The 16,650-nt window shown below is 32.8% G+C and overlaps 1 protein-coding gene across 16 annotated transcripts in view; it reads left to right on the forward strand.

Moving 5' to 3' along the window:
- Positions 1–16,650, forward strand: part of Guk1_2 (guanylate kinase) — a 127,589-nt gene that overhangs the window by 45,769 nt on the left and 65,170 nt on the right. For all 16 annotated transcript variants that reach the window (XM_011188176.2, XM_011188177.3, XM_011188173.3 and 13 more), the window contains one exon: positions 1,240–1,282. The gene's annotated coding sequence lies outside the window, so the exon portion shown is untranslated. The remainder of the gene's footprint in view (positions 1–1,239; positions 1,283–16,650) is intronic.

A 16,650-nucleotide genomic window follows, 5' to 3' on the forward strand; every position in this document is an offset into this window, starting at 1 on the left:
AACTGTGCAAATTTAAAATAAAAGAGGAATGAGTGATTCAGGCAAATATGAATCAAACTGTAGATACGTCAGAGACTTAGCCGAGTCTCGGTGGAAACAATCCCTGATTTTCTCAACAGCTCCGAAACTAAATACTATAAGCAGATGATTTCAGATTTCATAATAATAAGAGAACCCATTCTATGTTGTTCTTTAGTACGCAAAATCATTCTGGTTCTGAACTACTACGGACTTCCTTGTAGGGGATATAAGTATGTATACATACAGACCAAATTTTTTTGACTATCAATTCGCTTGACTAATATTTTCGGCCTTTCGGCTCGCTAAAACACTTTCCATGACGCCATATTTCACAAACTTTACTAGCAAAGCAATAAAAGCGGCAAACACAAAGAGCAAATATATGGTGGAAAAAATACATGGAATTGGTAGGAGATTTGCTGGAATAAGTTTTTCCTTACATTCACACATATAGAGATATATGTATATGTACGTATAACATAGAATTTATGTAGAATTATAGTAGAGTATATGTACTTAATAAATATGTATGTATGTATGTATGTGCCTATGCATATTTATGTACAGCAATTTTAGCCTCCATATTTGCGCCAACATCCTATGGCCGTCTATTTTCTCTATTTAGAAACTCATAATACACAAATATTTCAACGAAATTGGGTCAGTGTACTCAAGCGACAAAGTTATGATGTAACAAATTGCAGTTTTGTCTAGGATAATAACCGCTTTAATAATAGGAAATTATTCTGGAGCTCGAAAAATGGCGCCAACGAGCGTATGAAACTATTACGACATTCGTTGTAGTGTTAAAAATGCCGATAGACGTCTTCTGTAACAGCGAGTAGAAGACTACATACATACATATATCGTCATAAATGAACTCAGCTCTCTCGTATAAAAAAATAAATTTGAAAGCAGAAACAAAGTCATCTGGTAGAATGGAATATAAACCAGTGATTGTCCACTTCATTAAAATGGTTTGACAGCGCACAATTCCATCTCTATTTGATTTTGGTAGATAATTTAATTTATGATAGTTGTGTGTTCGATTCGCCATACTGCAAGTTTCGGTGTATCGCAGACAGTTCCTATATATTGTATATACATATGTACATACATAAATAGCTTTGCAGTAAATTGGTGATTAAAATTAATGATCCTAGCATCATTTTGTCAACAATAAATTAATTAATCACCTCTTCTTCTCTTTATTTCTAGATCACCAAAGTCAAAATAAACTAACATAACAATAAACATTAAGGTAAGTCCTTTATTAATTAATTAATACAGTAAATAAGAGGTTTGAGTAAATTTTTGTATTAAATTATTTTTCAAATATAGATCTATGTCAGTTATGTGCCTTAAATATATTTCATCGACTCAAGAATATGCGTCTAGAGAAGCTATAGGTTTATGGTTTCTTTGAAAAATTCCTTAACTAATTGGGGCAAATAAAAATTCCATTGAGTCAGACTAAACACGGCCTTCTTTCCTAGATTGTATCATGGTTTGTATCTGGGATTGAACAAAAGACGGTCTCATAGTGCACCCATTCGAGCTGAGCCTTAGGGGTCTCTGTTATAAACTTAGCAGTTTTCGGCGGTTTTCTCTATCTTTGATGTAATATTTAAGTGATGAAGTATGTACAAAAACTATATAAAATATTCAGCTAAGTGTAGTCTACATACTAACTAAACAACTTATCTCGGGGACGGTTTCAATAATGTAGTATCGGTGTCTTAACCCGAGAACGCTGAGTAACAACTTCCTTGAATGTTTAGATTCTTCTCCTCTGACAGCTCGAAATTCCAGTTGTGTTATTATAACTGTAAATATAAATTAGTTCTGACCTGCTGTTAACAAGATTTAGCTCGATAAGAGTCCTTACTGGACCCTGACCGATGGGGTCTACATGCCGTGGGGCTAAATATCCTAACGGATGCAAATTGCCAAAGTTGCATGGAAGAATGTGAAATTGAGTCATCGAGACACTCTCTCCTTCATTGTCCACCTCTCGCTAGACTGCGGCTAAAATATCTTGGCTGGACGAACTTCAGAGAACTGTCCCTATTACAAACTAGTAGCCTGTACAAATTCGTAAAACGCTCAAAATGGCGGTTCCAATATGGCGGACGTTTTCTTGAAAAATTCACTGAATTCGTTTGAAAATCCCGCAGTAAGTTTTCAGGGTCGCTGATTATGAATTTGCATTACTTTTCAAAAAAATTAAAATATCTAAATGGCAAATAAATCAAATATCGAATTCGATGTACAGAAAGTCGATTGTAGACTGAAGGCGAAAGCGGGTCTTTTAATCGAAGTCAAAAATCATCCAAGTCCATTTAAAGGAATTAAGGTCATAAAAATCATTAATTATACATCTCGCCTTGAAATGAATTAATACCTTGAGCAAGTCTTGGCTATATGACGAAGAGGTATATTCAACGCTAAATTCCAATTGTTTGATTTCCCCAAGCCACTGGGAAGAAGCGATTCGATAGAAAATTTGTTTTATATGAGCAAATTCTTTGTCCCTTTCGAATGTTTGTGGAAGCTAGCCTCGTCAGAAGAAAAAAATCAAAACTCTTCATTGTCTTACTTTCCATAATATGAATTTTATAAGGTCTGTGATTTGTTAGAACGATAGACCAGTGGCAAATCTTGTTTGCTGGAAAGATTTTCTCAAGTCAAGCGAACGAAGAAATAATTCGAATTATCTTCAACTTCAGATTCCAAAAGTTTCGTGATTATATAGATATACCAACCAACTTCTTAATTACTTGATGAAAGAGTCTATATTAAAGTTCTTATAGTTAGTTATTTAGTTACTCGCTTTTGCTACTCAATGTGAGCCAAAAAATTAATGTTGTGGACACTGGACTGAAGTGGAGTAGTTATAATTCTATCGAGGCCCCTTTTGTGTCGATCTACTAATGAATTCATCTTTGTGACATCTTCCTTAAACAAAGGTTTACTAAAAAGAGGCTTTGTGCTGTGAGTTCCCCTCATTTAATGTCTACGACTGTCGTGTAGACAGGTCAACTTCATATGCTATAAGCTAAATTTGGAAACAAGAGGTATTAAATAACCACTGAAAGTTACTTTACTTTGCTACAAACCGCTCCATCCACAAGTTTGGAGCAAATGGGGTCCGCCGATGATATGTGAAACCACCCCCAAAGAAGGAACAAATATTCCAATATTCACAGACAAAATATAATATTTAATTTTCGGCTTACTCGAACTACAAATATTGCCGTGCGCACCCCAATTGGACATATGAGACCTGTTAACCATATTTGTGCGCGCCTTCTGCCTCCCCCACCTGCACCATGAACGTAACGAAGTGAAATTGCTGGCGTTGGCACGCAAAGCGCACAAAAACTGTTTCATTTCGAAAATTGTTGAATTCCATAAAACAAAGTTTTCGGAAACGTGAGTAGCGTGTAACGTAATGCAATATTAACCCTTGGTAAAGCTGCTTTCGCTAGTATGTCTATTTGTATTTGTAATAAGAGGTTGGCGGCAATTTTGAATGGGTTGTTTCTGACGCTCTTTTATGTGTGGATTTATGAGTTTGCGTGCACATGTATACTTATATTTACTTACCTTGCATGCAATTGAAGCCCTTCGCTGTCTGGGTCGTTATTGATTTACCTCTTACCCCAATTTTAGTGAAACAAATTGCATGGGGTTCTTAATATTTTTGCTTTAAAAGGCAGCTAGAAGTGCTGCATTCAGGATTGTTACGTAGATTTTAGGTAAACATTAAGATTAGCTAAAGGGAAAGATGGTTGGTGTCATAGTAGGCTTTACAGTTGTCTAATTGTGTTAGTTTTATGATTGTATTTCAAGAATTTATGAATCCCACGGATTTCTCTGATCAGAACTAAACTACTCTACAAATTGTATAATTTTATCTCTAAGGTGACAGATTTTATGTTTTCTTGTTTTTTTCTTCGGGTGTGTGGTTAATTGTTTTTAGGATAAGCCGGTCTGAACTATTTAATAACTCAAACATCTTGTTTTTTGATTCCAAGAACTGTAAAATCTTCCATTGGTAATGATATATTACGCAGATCTTGAGCACTCCATGAAGATACGAAGTGAAGTTTCTGTAATCAATTCTCGAACGAAGCGTGGTCCGAACTGCGGTTTCGCCAACTCCAAAAGTTTTCACATTTTCCACTGAATCAGTGGATGATGCAAACTTACCTATATTTCTTTCCAAAGCACATTGAATCTCTATCTATTCAGAATAAAACAAAATCTTACTCGTATAGGTGTTATATGTGGTCTAAGGTGCCCTCGGCAAAATGATCTGGAGTGTATCTCTTGCGACCAACACTACTGTCTTGTAACAGTCTATACATAAGAGTCGACTAGTACCTAATATCAAAATATTTAATGTAACTTTGACCCACATGACACCGATCCAAAGATCTGCTTGCTCCTAGACTCCAAGAGTATCAGATCTGCATAATCGACTTGGTTATTAGTGGCGTTCTTTCATATATTTCAACTTATAACCCATTTTCTTCAGACCGCTACTTCGGCTGGGAACATAGCACTTTTCTAAATAAGCACTATTCTAAATAAATCTCGCCGGGAGATCTAAAATTTATCAATTTATTATCTGGAGCAGTACAGTAAAACGGTAATAAAGTGGGTAGAACCAGCAGTAGGAGTTGATCTGAAGACGGTATATCAAGTTTTTATTGGAGCTAAATTTAGGTTGCCTAATATGCATTTTATTCTCTCTTTTGGAGAGGTATCAAGGTTTTCTATAGTATGTGGTAGTAGCTGTTCCCACAAAGGTTTCTTTTTAGTTGACTTCTCAAGAGGGTTCTAGTCCTCTATACTTACAAGAGTATTTGGATATAACATAATAAGCAGTAACAGCTTCTTTCATGCCAATAAATGCAATACTTTCAGTCACTTTGGCAAAGAAATTAACTTCAATTGAAGTGAAGTTGTCTGCGTCAAAGCTGTCATTCGATTGTTCTGCTTTATCTTTCATCATTGGGGCGGTTTACATTTTGTTTGGCTTGCATGCTGACTTTGTGATTTTACACCCCAAATGGCAAGGAAACAATTCGAATGCAAATTGGCGGCAAAATAGCATGCCAAGTCTGGCGTCTTTAAGTCTGGTTAAGTAGGCTATATGGCAGACAGGATGGCTGCAGCAAAATTGTGGGGTCTTGTTTAACACAGAAGTAGAGAAAAAATGGCAAATACTGCTTTATGGTAGATAAACATGCATGTGTGTATAAACATATATGCAGAAAATCGATTGACTGAATTTAAATGTGATTCTGTGTGCTTTGTAGCAGTGAAATTTCAACGACTTGATCTAACCCAAACGAGATGCAGACAATTTGCTGTAGACTAAATTCAATGCATTGGAAAAATTTTATTAGGGATATCTTAAGTGATTGTTGTTGCTATAATATTTATAAGGTTTTTTTTTTAATAAGTAAAAGCTTTAAATTAACGCCTAAAATCATGCAACGTCTTTCAAGCATTGCTCGATTGGATGTGCTACAGCCCTAAAGTAGGCAACATATTTGAATTGTTGCTAATCCATTGGCTCTTACACTAGTGGCAATGAATATAAGTACGCAGGAAGAAGCACTTACTTATTTAATCTAAATTGTTTGATTTTTTTTTTTTGAGTTTTTAAATTCGAAAACGCACTTAAAGTAAATAATAAGTGACATTTTCAGGAAATTATTTAGACATTAATATTCCAAGTGGGGGAAAAATAATATTTTTAAATAATTAAATAACTAATAATTAAATAATAATAAATATTTAAATAAAATCTTTATCTTAAATTACTAAAAATTATTTGAATAAAATATTTTAACTCGATTTTATTTGAAGAGTTTATACTTAATTTATTTTATAATAAATTATTTAAAATTTGTTTTTTAAGTTATAAAAGCGAATTAAATAAAAAAATAATAATAATTTGATTGAAAATATTAAGATTTTCATATTCCAGGAAGTGAGGGAATAATTATTTAAATTGAATTTGTGTAAGCTTAGTTGCGTCGCGTTTATTACCATTTTTTTATTCAAGAGTTTATTTGTACTTTTGGTGATTAATTTTAAGCACTACTCATAAAAGAGGGTTTGATGTGGTTATTATTAAGCTCGCCTCAAACACCATTATTAACTAGAGTTTATTCAGGTGTTTGGAGTTTAATGCTCAACACCTCTAACTAATTTATTTTTAATTAGAGTTTACCGTTCATTATAGTTTTTAACATTAAACGATGCTCCAAACACGAAGTTTTCCAAAATTACACAGTTTTAGTTAACTAACCTTAAACCCCGTTTTTAACTAGATTTTATTAGTACTCTTGTGGTTACTAAAAAAAGTGGAAGAAATTTTTATGGAATTGTCTTAAACACCATCTTCTAAGCTTGAGTTAATTGATCATTTTGGAGCTTGACATTAAACACTACTCACAAAAAGGGGTTTGCAATGGAAACAGTTTTCATGAAATAGCTTTAAACTAAATTTCTCGAGTTTATCGATACTTTTGGTGTTTAATATTAAAGAGTCATAAATTAAATTTTGTTAAGTTCGAGTTTATTGATCAGTTTAATGTTTAACATTAAGCGATACACCAAAGCACGAAGTTTTCCACAATTCCATAATTTTCCTTTAACTTGCTTTAAATTAAATATTTAAGTTCGACCTTGTTGATACATACTTTCGGTGTTTAATGTTAAACACTACCAACACAAAAGATGGTTTTGTTCTGGAAGCAATTATTTTGAAACACGTCTTAAACACCATTTTTTAAACTCGAGTTTTTGGATCATTTTAGAGTTTAACATTAAATACTACTCACAAAAGGTAGCTATGAAATCAATTCCACGAGTTTGTTGATAATTTTGGAGTTTAACTGTCGTTAATATATTTTTATACCCTGAACAGGGTATATTAAGTTTGTCACGAAGTTTGTAACACCCAGAAGGAAGCGGCGGAGGCCCTATAAAGTATATATATAAATGATCAGTATGTTGGACTGAGTCGATTTAGCCATGTTCGTCTGTCTGTCTGTCCGTCCGTCTGTCTGTATGTATGTATACGAACTATTCCTTCAGTTTTTAAGATATCCTTTTGAAATTTTTCAGATGTTATTTTCTCTTCAAGAAGCTGCTCATTTGTCGGAACTGCCGATATCCGATCACTATATCATATAGCTGCCATACAAACTGAACGATCGGAAATCAAGGGCTTGTATGGAAAACTTCCGCATTTCACTACATATCTTCACGAAATTTGGTGTGAGTTATTGCTCATAGAAATAATTTAATCGCATTTAGCTCCCATACAAACCGAACGATCGGAATCAATGGCTTGTATGGAAAATTTTCGCATTTAACGTGGTATCTTCACGAAATTTGACATGGATTACTGTCTCTAATCTCTAATCTAATCTAATCTCCGAAGAAATTGTTCAGATCGGTTAACTACATAACCTTAATGTTTCTAGCAAACAACCCGACTAAAAAGAATTAGTAAAATGATTTCTTTTTTTTACTTACTTTTTCTTACGTCTTTAGATTTGCTTAAACACATAGTTACTAAAAGAAATGCACCTGTGAAGGGTATATTAGCTTCGGTACAGCCGAAGTTAACGTTTTTTCTTGTTTTTATTTGAGTTTATTGATTAGTTTAGTGTTTAACATTAAACACTCTTCTTATTTTCATTCAATTCGAATTATACTTAAAAACCACCAGCTCTTGGACATTATGACGATATATGCACTCTGTTTTGGAAGAAAATTGCACTAAATTTCCACCAAAATCAGTTAAGTCGATTTTAAGTAATAACATGAGATACACTCTCCAACAAACTTTTATATTCAAGATTTTGATATCTTCAACATAAATAAAGCGCAATTTACTTATCAAGCGAAGAATTTTCACGCACAATTACTTGAAGACACGCAATAGAGCCATCTACATACAAATCCCCCATACATGCTTTCGGCTTTTAATTAACAGTTAAAGCACACATACAATGGTCAGTATTTGCTTTAGTCAACAACAACAACAACAAATTTATCGTTGGACACGCTCTGAAAGACAACAAATTGGCTGCCTTCGAAAGAAGTTATGACCCGAAAACAAACACGAATTTCATCCATATTTCTGTGGTATATAGCAAATGTCAAATTAACAGGAGACGCAAAATAACAAAAACAAACCAGCAGAATGTACGAAAAACAAACAAAAAATAATTAACAAAAACAATATGCGACATTTAAGTCATATAATAACTGTACAATTTGCATACAAATTTGTTTAATTAAAGTGCCGTTTTTATCTTACACACAACTTCTACGCCAGAATTCCGGCCAAAACAGACAGCGGCAGATGTCATAACACGCATTGTAATTAAGGCAAATGTGCAAAAACCACAACAAAAAAAAATGAAATTATAACCTAATAAATGGCGGCGATGAGAAATTTTTGCGTGTTACGCAAACCCGAAAATCGCCAAAAGCCGAAGTGGGCGTCTTGCTGTGTGCCGGCGAGAAATTAGTTTTTAAATGCTTAATCACGTGGTTATGCAAAGTTTTGTAAACACTAAAATTCACGCATTCACTGTTGATTGTCCACACAATTGCTTTGACAATTTTTGGGTGGGAAATTTGCGCCTACAAATTGCGAAGTATTCGGAGGTCGTAGTAATTGCTGTCGAGTAAAAAATCCCACTATGTTTTTTTCGTACAATTTACGAATGTTTGTGCGTTGTTTGTGACATAATATGTTGGTGGATAAGTCAAGTGTAATTTTTGAAAATTGCAGCTAACGGTGTCAGTATTTTTAACTTAAAAATTAGCTGTAATACGTATTTAAGTACCCTATATATAGGGTATTTAATAAAAATTATACAAAAATTATTATTATGGAATTATTATAGACAAGTTCTAAATATGTTATTAATAGCAAAAAAATTTGAAGGTGGAACGAAATTGTGTTACGCAACGAAATTCCGTCACGTTCTAATATAGTGAATATTCTGTTTTTGTGGATTACTCGGTGCGGTACGCTTAGTTTAAAAATAAATAAAGTGCAAGGTTGCCACCTATTTCGAAATGTTAAGTAAACAAGTTTTGTAATTGAATCAATATTCAATATTGAAGTAAAGGAATACCAGAATAATGGTAACAAACAAGATAATTTTTGAAAAAACTTACTAACGTAAATATATTATGAGAAAGTGTTGCCACTTGTTTTTCCAAATTTAAGTTCATAGAAATTGTTGAGATAAAGAAACACTGATTTTATATAAACTAAGGATGCTAATGAGATTTCAAATATTTCAAAACTTTAACTTTTGAATTACAATGAACCAAATGCTTGAAATAAATGTTTGAATATCAGCCGAAAAGGTTTAAATAAGTTAATAGTTGAAAATATATTTTGTTCTTAAAGTTGCCACTTTTTAAAACTGGGTTTTTGAATTTTATTAAATAAATTATTTAATTCTATTATAATTAAAATATATGTATAGTATAGCATTCGTTTCATACTGAAAATGTTATGAAAGCTTACTTTTGAAATGATTTGTTCAGTGCTGCCACCTAAATTAAAACTTTTAGTAAGTAAAATTTTTCTTATAACTTATACTTATATCAATATGTACACCATATAGTAGAAATTTAAGGGAGATTACAGTCGACAAAAATTTGAAAGAGACTGCCACCTGTTTTAAAAAGTTAATTCAATAAAATGTATAATATAATAAGTTATAATAAGTAATAGCTTACAATTGCTTAATAGATTGCTACTTTTTACAAAAATTTTACCGAATAAAATTGTCAAAATGAACCAATTAATATAATATGGAAAGCAAGAAATAGTATTTTAGAAAAGTGTTGCCATCTTAAAAAAATTTAATACTACACAATTTTTAAACAAACGAATTAATATGGTATTTCATACCTACAAAAAAAAATATGTAAAAAATTTAAGGGTTGCCACCTGTTGAGAAATATTCCAAATATTATCTTATCTATTATCATTTTCCTTATTACATACAATGACCATTGTCTTATGCACCTTATATCTGCATCGCCACCACCACTATTTATTTATTACAAGCAATTTGTTATGCATTCGTTTTAAATTTTATTGCCACGTGCTATTATTTACCCAAAAGGCTTCCTGCCCCGCGCACAATTGAATGCTGTGAAGAAAACAACAACAAACAGCATGCGAATTACAACAAATCGCTGAAAAATTACCACACAATACACGATTGACATTTTAGCGGCAACGTTGGCGGAGGCGACCAACATTTCAGAGCTTCCCCAACAAAAGTATTTCCTATGACATTTTTCTTCTTCTTCCATGCTGACAACACGTTTATCTCACTGAATGTAGAGTTGGTTGTACTAGAAGCGAAGAAAAATAAAATAAATTAAATAAACTTGTTCATATAAATCGCTGGGGATTGACAAGTCACACCACCAGCATGAACGATTACAATGACGTCAGCGCTGCCAATAGTTTGGTTTTTGCTATGAATTAATTAATTCATTGTTGCTTTGCAAATTTCTTTATTAACAGAGAGTTTGTGGTTAGTGATGGATTCCTTCAAGACATTGTATGGGCAGTTGGGTGTTGGGAAGTAAGTCGGTCGTAATTAAGCTTCTGTCTGTAGGTTTGCAGGAAGTAATTAGTGTGTTGAAAAGTCATGGAAAATTACTGAATATATTAACTTTTAGTAAGGGAAGTACTAAAAGCAGAAACAAAAATGTTTGAAATATTTTCTTTGCTTTTGAAATTATAACAAGAGTTTAAGAATTCAAAGATTTCTTAAAGATTTAAAAGAGGATTACTTCAGTAAGCTTGGTGTAAAGGGTGAAACCCAGAGATTCACGGAGATAAAAATTATTTGTTTCTCTTTTTATACTCTCGCAACAAAAGTTGCTAATGAGAGTATTATAGTTTTGTCCACATAACGGTTGTTTGTAAGTCCTAAAACTAAACGAGTTAGATATAGGGTTATATATACCAAAGTGATCAGGGTGACGAGTAAAGTTCAAATCCGGATGTCTGTCTGTCCGTCCGTCCGTCTGTCCGTCCGTCTGTGCAAGCTGTAACTTGAGTAAAAATTAAGATATCTTGATGAAACTTGGCACACTTATTTCTTGGCACCATAGGAAGGTTGCTTTCGAAGCAAAATCGGACCACTGCCACGCCCACAAAATGGCGAAAACCAAAAACACATAAAGAGCTATAACTAAGCCATAAAGAAAGTTATGAAAATAAAATTTGGAACATAGGATCGTATTAGGGAGGGGCACATTTGAATGTAATTTTTTTGGAAAAGTGGGCGTGACACCGCCCCCAAATATGTTTTTTGTATATATCTTGCAAACCAATAAAGCTATATAAACCAAACTTTCTGCAGTCGTTTCTTTTAGCCGTTTCCTTATTCAGTCCAAAAATGAAAGAAATCGGATAATAACCACGCCCACCTCCCATACAAAGGTTAGGTTGAAAATGGCTAAAAGTGCGTTAACTCACTAACGAGAAACGACAGAAACGCAAAATTTCACAGAAATGATAGCAGGTGTAAGCTGGATCTTTTTACAAAATGGAAAATGAGCGTGGCATCGCCCACTTATGGGTCAAAAACCATATCTCAGGAACTACTCGACAGATTTCAATGAAATTCGTTATATAAAATTTTATTGACACTCTGATGACATGTGTGGAAAATGGATGAAATCGGTTCACAACCACGACTACTTTCTTTATAACTCAATTTTGAATTCCATCTGAATCCTTCACTTTATAATATATACATTCGGTACCAATGATGATAGCGAAATAAAACTTTACACAAATACAGTATATGATCTGTGGCATCACTTGTGAAAAAATTGTCGAAAACGGACTATAACTTTTCAAGGCCCCAGATATCGAACATGTTGAACTCAGCGCCTAAGGATAAATTTTAATTAAATTATGGGTAAATCTCCTAGATAATTTAATATAATTTGGAGAAAAATCTTCTAAAAGTGTGTCTCTGTTCCAAAAATTATTAAAATCGGGTCATAACATATCCTAGCTCCCATACATCTAATTATAGGTTTTTCAAAAATACGGTGGGCTTTATTACGCATATATGTATTGGTTAATATGTGATATATCTTAGCAAAATTAAGTGAGCGTATAGTATTGGATATAGTGTATCTTGCTGGTGAAATTGAATGAAATCGGTTCAGGAATTACCTCAGCCCTCATATCTATATATGACTTTCATTATTCTATTAAACTTTATGCCGAATTTATGGGTAAATTTCTGCGTTATCTTAATAAAATTTCTTCAATAAATTGCGAGAGTATAAAATGTTCGGTTACACCCGAACTTAGCCTTTCCTTACTTGTTCTTTTTTATAACGGTACCTAGAATTTTCTCTTATTTCTCTTTTACACTCTTAAGTAATTGTAAAAGAATAATCAAATCTATTAACAAATTTTAAAAAATTAAAAAATAAAATTCCTAAAATAAGGTAGTTTTATTCTTATATTCATATATTTTTGATTTTGTCTTTCCGCTTTTATTTTCCAAATTTTAATCTAAAAAAATTTAATTCCAACTAAAACCTGAATAGGAAATATTACTTTCAACAATAAATGCGACTTTATGGTGCCTACGCGATTGTGACCTTTCATTAGCATCCGTTTGTAATTTATAATACATAATACAGCTGACATTTGAACTTGACTTTTAAATATAAACGACTTACTACGTGAAATAAAACATCATTAGAAAGAAATATGAAAAAAAATAAATAAAAATACATACCAAATGTTCAAACAAACATTTTAAAAATATTGGAAAATTTTTAAAAATTTCAATGAAATTCAACACAAACATATATAAAAAATTACAAAAAATATATAAAAAATTCTAAAAATAAATATTAAACATGTAAGGAAAGGCTAAGTTCGGGTGCAAGCGAACATTTTAAACTCGCGCAATTTATTGATATAGTTTTAATAAGATAACACACAATATGACCCATGTATTCGGCATAAAGCACAATAAAACAACGAAAATCTTCTTATGTAATTTACACTAATATATCTCACATATTAACCGATATATGCGGTAGAAAGCCACCGGAAGTTTGATAATCCGAATATAAGGTATATGGGAGCTAGGGAAAGTTATGACCCGATTTTAACCATTTTTGGTGTAGAGACACACTATTAGAAAGAAATCTGAATTACAATAAAATATTTGAGAGATTTACCGATATTTTCTTTAAAAAATTATATTAGGCACTGAGATCTTCATGTTCGATACCCGGGGTCTTGAAAAGTTATAATGCGATTTAGAATTTTCCTACAAGTGATGCCACACCTCAAATACAGTGTAAAATTTTAGTCATTTTCAACATAACCTTTGTATGAGAAGCGTGAATACAAATAATTTTATACATAAAATAAAATTTGAAACAAATATATAGTATATACAATATTTAATTATATAAAAAACAAAGACCTCAGAGAATTAATTAGATGTCTTAGTAAAATGCAAACTCCACATGCAAACCCCCCACGCAATTAACTCATTAACTAAATAATAATATATTTGTATCTACATTCATATTAACATACAAGTACATATTTCAAAAATTATGAAACTTTAGCCAAAAACAAAAAAATAAATGACTACAAGCGCTCATAAATTCACGATAACCATAATGGTTTGTACAAGACCAAAAATGTGTAACAATTAATAAACTTAACGATTGCGATTTGGCGCTACTCATTTAACTGTTTATCAACAAAAGAGATATGTAAATACAAAATGAGCGCGCGGCGATGCAAGCCAACGAAAATCACTCAATTTGCGTTATGCGAGGCGACAGCGCGAAAAAACCGTGTCAGTGAGCCGACGGAAAGCGAGCCAACCAGGGGTGATTTCCAAACGAGTGGGCGGGTAAGTGGCAGCGAAATCGACAGCTCTCACGCACTTGCAGCGACGACGTTAAATGCGAAAATGCGCGAAGCAGTCAACAAAAACATGCAGTGAATTCCGCATTTGCCGCACAAAAAGTGTTGGTAAGCAAATAAAATTGAGAAAAAAAATAAAAAACAACAACAAAATTAAAATAATAACAACAACAAAAGTTGAGATAAACTGCAAGCAAAAACAACACCAGCTTGCAACACTTTGTTTAGCAACGGAGATGTGAGCCATCACTGTTTTGCGCCTCAACGGAATGTTGTCCAACACTGAAATGGTCAATAAAATTTGCAGCCGGTATTTCAATGAAAATATTGTAGTTGCAGCGACGTGTAATTGATGCCACCAACAACTGCAACAACTGTTGTTGTTATGCGCTTTGCAACATTGTTTCGCAACTTGTTTACGACATGGATAGGCAATTTATTGTTGTTGCATTTTGCCTTTTTTAACAAAATGCTTTGTTTTTTGCATACAACATTGTTCGTCGTTGTTAGAATTACGTTATACTGGAGATGAGGCAAGAGCAACAACTTAACGCTATATTTACTATGAAGGCTGGAACATGCTTGCCTTCTAAGATGCGTGATTTTGCAAGTGAAATGCTTGTTTGTCGTGATTTTACGTGGCTTTGTGGATATTTTTTCATGAGTTGCAACAGTCGTTCGTCTATGCCGAGGTTTCATAGTTCAATTTCGTGGTCCTTAAACGATAAATACTGTTCTCAAGTTGAAATCTTCATTGGGTCACATGACGGAGACTTATATTAATCACTTTTAGATATTGGTTATATCCTGTTTCATGTTCTTTTAAATGATTGACATCGAAATAGTTCGCATAGCCTGTTTTGAGGATCTCGAGAGAATCTAATAAGGAATCTTCAAAAATCCGTAAATCACTTAATATTCTTTAGTTTTTTTTTGAAAACTATTATAGAGAACAGTTTCTGGTGCTGTTGTTCTACCAGTTTTAGTACCCCCAATCTATCCATAAAGTCTCTGTGAAGAGTTCTTTAAAAAATTCAGATCGCATTTTCTCGTTTCTTATATGTACGTACTTATCGCTGAAGACCCTTGAGATATTTATTTTTGTCCTTTCTGATGAAATCGCTCAATTTTTTTAGAGAGAATAATTTGGAAAGAGTATTCGATTTTCAATAAGTAACGACAGTCTAACCATAACGATTCGATGAGCATTGTTGAACAAGCTCACTGAAGCACTTTGACCATTTATCGTGAAGAGTCGAGAGTTAGTCAATTAAGTCGTTATTTTTTAAATATTTCTCTGCTTCGGCTTCTTAAAAAAAATCAAACATAAACAAAAAAATAATTATTACACTCCACTCACACTACTTTCCTCTATGTCTAACCTCTGCAAATTACATATGAGCACTTGAAGAAATTTTTGATTTCATTCATCACATATTACGCCGAAAGCGCTCTTTTCTACGCTCTCTTTTTCTCTTGCAGCACTTTCGCAACTCAAATTACTTCAACTGCCCATTTCCGATAGCAATAAACCAAAATTGCCAACAAAGCGCAGACAATTTGTCACCCACTCGACATGGCTTTGGCACATAAGTGTTGTTTATTAAAAAAAAGATAGAAAAGTAAAAAAAAAACATAACAAAGAGTGACCATAAAAAAATAGACACACTAAAATTAAAATTGGATTTTCGCCATTGGCTGTTTGTAAGAAAGCTGAAAGCGCTGTAAAATAAAAAAAGTTTGTAAAAAAATGAATGTAAACAGTGAAATTTCGTCGGTAGGCCATAAAATTAGTGACACAATTAAAATGGCAATAAAAATGTGAATAAAAATTTAATTATTGAGTAAATAATTACAAATGAATTGATTCGTTGTGTTGTACACGATTTAGCAATGAGGAAATATTGACGAATATTTTGTTGGAATACCGGAGGGTGCTCTCTTATATATTAATACCTACATACATCTATTTTAGTCATAAAGAGACATAGATCACTGAACGTTATCCGATTATTGCCAACATCAGTTTCATTTTATAGAGCGATATGACGGAGAAAACACTTATGAAAGCTGCCTTTAATCAGTCCATTTTATTCACAAATAAAAAGATAAGGATGGTTAGAGGACTGAATGTCTTCGGACTGAATTAAAAAAAAACAAGTAAGGAAGGGCTAAGTTCAGATGGAACCGAACATTTTATACTCTCGCAATTTATTTATTTAATTTTATTAATATTATATAATACACAATTTGACCCACATCTTCGTCATATATATTGTATAAAGTCCATGGAAAGATGGAAAACATAATATTAGGTTAGAAGCACCGAGGTTCTTATGTTCAATATATGGGGCCTGGAAAACCTATGGCTCGATTTCGGCGATTTTTAGAACACTATAAACGTAGTACTTGTGCAAAGTTCTGTATATCTTCATATATATCTTGATATCTTCATTAGTGCTTACTTTATATATTGTAAAGTAAACGGTTCTGATCGTCTTCAAAGTTCTAGTATATAGAAAGTAGGCGTGGTTGTTAACCGATTTCGCCTATTTTCTCAACATATCATTGGGATGTAAGGAAACTCTTTCAAACCAAGTTTCATTGAAATCGGTCGA

This window comes from Zeugodacus cucurbitae, chromosome 5 (assembly GCF_028554725.1).
Source record: "Zeugodacus cucurbitae isolate PBARC_wt_2022May chromosome 5, idZeuCucr1.2, whole genome shotgun sequence".
Taxonomy (NCBI): domain Eukaryota; kingdom Metazoa; phylum Arthropoda; class Insecta; order Diptera; family Tephritidae; genus Zeugodacus; species Zeugodacus cucurbitae.